Source organism: Balaenoptera ricei, chromosome 1 (genome assembly GCF_028023285.1).
Source record: "Balaenoptera ricei isolate mBalRic1 chromosome 1, mBalRic1.hap2, whole genome shotgun sequence".
Classification (NCBI taxonomy): Eukaryota; Metazoa; Chordata; class Mammalia; order Artiodactyla; family Balaenopteridae; genus Balaenoptera; species Balaenoptera ricei.
The window spans coordinates 76,844,670-76,850,000 of NC_082639.1; positions in this window are offsets into that span (position 1 = coordinate 76,844,670).

Consider the following 5,331-nt stretch of genomic DNA (forward strand, 5'->3'; position numbering starts at 1 on the left):
TGAATTCAATTATGTAAAAGTAACATATATGTTTATAAGTATAAAAGAGGTAATACACAATAATTTTTATAGAAAAGTTTTATATGTTCTAGCGTGATGTAAAAAAGACATATCACGAAAGAACTAATATTCATATTTGTTTTTTTAAGATAGGATAGCACTGAAGTATTCCAGTGGAACAGATTATACCTTTAATTACATCCAAATATGATGCTGAGCTGATTTTGAAAATTTTGTTGGCTGTACTTCCTATTTTCACATTAATTGCTAGAATCCAAAAAGATACCAAAATTTGTAAATAAATTCCTATAACATACCATTAAATCCAAGCTGCCTTTATTACAAAAGGAAAAATAGTTAAGGACAATTTCTACTCAATTTAATAAAACATTATTTTGATGTTGATATAAAGGTTAGGCAAAAAGGGCTTTTTTGGCTTGGATTCCTGATTGTAGTGGATTTTGGTGCCAAAGTGCCGGTTCTCAAAGCCCATAACTTCTGTATGTTATTTCATGGAGTATCTCAGCCCAATGACTCTTTGCAGGTGGTCTTTTAATCTTTTTATTCTACTGTGTGCAAAATGAGACTTCAGTTGCCTAATATATGTTTTTTCCAGTCTGAAAACTAAATTACCCTTCTCATTGGATAGGGTTGGGTATACATCCATCCTCTTTAAATTGTAAGGACCTGAAAAAATACGCATAGATGAACGCACTATAGATTAAAAACTGCAGAGTATCAAGTGTAAAGAACGAGAATCTGTGTGTTATGTATATATTATGACCTCTGCTCATAAAATCAGTAAATGAAGTCTGGTCACATCACCGAGGGGCAGGCAAGATTCGCGCCAGGTAGTGAGCAAGGCTGTAGGACCCATGCTCTCAACTACTTAGTTATACTAACTTTCTATAGTTTGACCGAAAACCAGTTTTTCAGCCAGTGCTGCATAACTGGCACAAACAGGAACCTGATTGGTGTTTATCAACTTTTTTTTTTTTTTTTTTTCGGGCAGGGAGTGGGAATAGATGCTTATGGAATTTATAACAGATAAAATATTTTCTCTTTAAATCCTAGGCTCTGGAGAAATTTCTCTCATGAGAAAATGGGAGTAGGGAGGATGGAAGGAACAATTGCCTAAATAAATCGCTCTTCGAGGGAGGATTAAGGGGCTGGATGGGGTCTTTCGCTGCAGATTGGGAAGAGGGCTGTTGGGTCTCCCCAGACGCCCTCGCCACACATCCCGTTGACATGGCTTTGTTTGTCTGATTTCACTACTGTCAACAAGAGGCTCTGCCCTTACCCACCCAGGATGCCGTCATTGTGCACCGTGAAACTCCAACCGTGCTTTTGCGGGCTGCGAGCCTGTGCAAGGCTGTGACATCAGGAGGTTTCAGACGTTAGCAGTGTTGGCAGTTTTTAAAAGTTGATATGATACAGCATTTGGTGACCCTTCACAGGTGTGTCAGGGAGAGCTGAGGTGAAATGAAAATTGCAACAGAAGAAAAGCAGCTTCCAATGTTCTTGATGAAACTTGGGGTACCACTGGGGCAAGAAACATTGCCTCTGGTTTGTTACAGCTACAGCCCCTGGAAGCCTAATCCTTCCCTTCTCTGAGAGTGGAGTGGACGCAGTGGGGGCTGGAAGAGATGGAGGGGACAGGTTTGAGTTTTCTGATTTGTTACTCAGTGAATCAGGCAGATAAACAGGCTTGATTTTCAAAGGACGGACAATCTTCGATGGATTTCTGACACAGAGGCTTTTAGCTAGGTCTTTCTTCCTAGGGATGGGTGTAATTCACAAAACTCCATCCCTCACCTCATGCTGTAAGCAATTGTTTTTTTACCCTCTAAGTAGTAAAACATGTTTTAAAATTAAAAAGAAGGGGGAAAAAAGATTCCGACTGGCTTTGGCCCTCTCAGAAGCCGGACTGTCTTTGCAGTGGGCCAAGTGAAGGTGTAGCTCTAATATTTTTCTGCCTAAATTGTGTTTTATATTTTTTTAGCCCAGAATTTGATTTCCAACAGGCCCACCAAAGGATTCTGCCTCTGGAATCCCCTTGTTTTGTATGCAGATGGCACGTTAATGAACTCATTACTGTGCATTTTATCCAGCTCTGGACAGATTTGTGACATTATTTTTCAAAACAAAAAGGGGTGAGGCAGTTGGTTGGTTGGGCCTGATGAGAATTGGGTGTGTAAGTTAAAAAAATATTTTCCAAAACACTACCAACTTGCTCAGGGTTGCTGCTAAACATAATATAAAACTATAAAACTATCCTTACCGCCCCTCTGCAACTCCCCCTAAAAAAGGTCTTTGCTTTCCCCGTATTCCTAAAGATTTATAAAACTGTGTGCCTGCCAGAAGGTGTGTCATCCAATTCTATTCTAAGACTATGTAATTCTGGGTTTTCTTTTTGATTCCCTGGGTATCTGTGGGCATCTTGTGTATCTATGTAACCTCTTTCAGCTTAGGTTTCTGCACCAACCAAGGGAGAGACAGTACTCACTGTTGTCTTAAGGGGAATGCTATGAAAATTAATGATGGAATATTTACCTTGTATTCTGTGCTCTGTGATTTTTAGGATAAAGGTACTCATGCCTCCTCACCCTCCCTTTTTATTTTAAAGCACGTAATAAAGCACACATTGCACTGTCATGTGAAATAAGCACCAAACTGGGAGTCAGGAAACACTTGGAATTTAATTCTAGTCCTGAAGGGAAGTCAAATGGAACCTATAATTAAATTTGTCTTTCCAATAAAATATTAGCCATGGGCTAATCATTTAATCTCACTACCTCATTTTGCCCATCTGTTTAATAGGAATTTACTAATAACAGCTATACCTGCCCATGCATTAGATGAGTCATTAGAAGGTAAAAGGGCTTTATATTCTGCTGATGGTACTCTTGGATTGTAACCACTGAAACAATGGAAAGTATAGTAACTTCTTGGATATAAGGATTAGTTATAAAGTCTTCAATTTACTTTGAAAATGATTATAGCCAACTCTTGCCTGTCTTCTCTGATGGAGGGGACTTATGATGTAGATTAATCCAAAATAATGGGTAACACTCTAATAATTTATTTTTGGTTTAGAATGTAATATGTAGTTTTTTCACTTGAAAAAAATATGTTTTGAACAGTTTTAGATTCACAGAAAAATTGAAGGTGCAGAGAGTTCCCATGTTCTCCCTGCCCTCACACTTACACAGGCTCCCCCATTATCAGCATCCCCTACCAAAGTGGAACCCTTGTTACAACTGATGAACCTGCAATTGTTGACATGTCACAGTCACCCAGAGTCCACAGTTTACATTCGGGTTCACTCTTGGTGTTGTAAAGTCTGTGGGTTTGGACAAATGTGTAGTGACATGTATCCATCATTACAGTATCATACAGAGTATTTTCACCACAATAACAATCCTCTGTGCTCTGCCTATTCATCCCTACCCCACACCCTCTGATAGTGACTGATCTTTTTACTGTCTCTGTAGTTGTGCCTTTTCCAGAATGTTGTATAATTAGAATCCTATAGTATGTAGCCTTTTCAGACTGCCTTCTTTCACTCAGTAATATGCATTTAAGGTTCCTCCATGTCTTTTCATGGCCCAATAGCTCATTTCATTTTAACACTGAATAATATTCCATTGTCTGGATGTACTACAGTTTATTTATCCATTCACCTCCTGAAGGACATCTTGGTTGTTTCCCAGTTTTTGGCAATTATGAATAAGGCTGCTATAATCAACGGCGGGCAGGTTTTTGTGTGGATGTAAGTTTTCAATTACGTAATTTTTGGTAGCAAGGTGATCATGCTTTTGTTAAGCAAATGTTACACAAAATTTGCAATTCCATAAACTCAGACCAAATGGTGGTAGCTCAGGAAAAGAGATGAACATTTATTAAACAATTATACGTGCCATGCGTTGTTTCCATATGTTATCCCCAGCATTCAACACTGAGGAAGAAGTTACTACTCCTGCATTTGCAACTGAGGGACCAGGGACTTACAGAGGTTAAATAAGGTGCTCAAGGTCACACAGCTAGAGTTATTTGAAAAAGGTGAATCTGACCCCAGAGCCGTATCAGTAGGCTCCCATGGCCTCCTGTAGGGGAAAGCATGTTAGGATTAAAGCTTTACCACAGCTAATCCCCTGGCTGGCTAGTCTACAATCAGATAATGGAGTTGATACTATACATTTAAAACCATAGCAGACTTGTGAATATTAAAAATGTTTGATTGCCTTTGGAAGGAGACAGTGATCCAGGTATCATTATTTACATATGAAAATAATTATAGTGCCCTCTTGACTATACACTTTCCTTAGAAAAGATAATAACCTTTATTTCCCACTTTGTGGCTCTTCGAGGAAGGAGAAGGAATTATCATTTGCTATTTGTCTAGTAATTCAATTAGAGCTATTATTGAGCTCAGCACTTTACATGCAATAACTCGTTTAATTCTCATGAGAAACCTATAAAGTTGGTTTTATGAATCCATTTTACACATGTGGAAACTGAGAATTATAAATGAGGTTGGGTAACTTGCCCCCTACGTATAGCACATGCTGAAGTTGACCACTGAACCCAGGTTTGTCTGAAATATTCTGCCATGTGCCATGTACTGTACCTCATATAACTTTTGTGACAGCCCCGCCAAAGAAGGTAGCATTATTGCCATTTTACAGATGACGAAGTGGAGGTCCTGAGGGTTTGCATGATGTGCTGAGGGCCTGTCTTGAAAGGCTGTGTGTGACCGTGTGTGACCCAGAACTGTGCTACCGCTGCGGTGTAGCTCCATGCTACTGAACAGCCATCGCTCATTTATAGAATGAACTGAGGGGAAATGTCTAAAACTTGGACTGTTTGTGTCCTCAATCTTAAAGGTCTTTAGGAGCACTTTTTTTTTTTTCCCCTCACCATCTAGAGATTTATCAAATCTCATTAGCTACTGTTAAAATAATGTAAGCTGAGCTCTGGGTTGGTTAGCATATTTCTTCTTTACATTTTCTAAAAATGGCTGCAATTGTGAGTCACTCTCATTTATCAAAGGAGGCTCCCTATATCTGTAGCATTTATTTTTTCCATTTTCTATGAGACAAACCTTTGGCTGGAACATATTTTAATTTCATCTGACCCACTTTACTCCATGTTGCTTTGGACGAATACAGGTCTCTTCTGAATTTGCTTATGGCCTTTGCCGGGAGGCAAGGTGAAGATCCTGGATGTTTGCAAACTGGGTCTTAAACTCGGTGGGTAGATTTTAGGATAGAAACCTAGATTCGGGTGTAGCTGTCTTTAACAGATAGGGTCAATGTGGGTTCAACAATC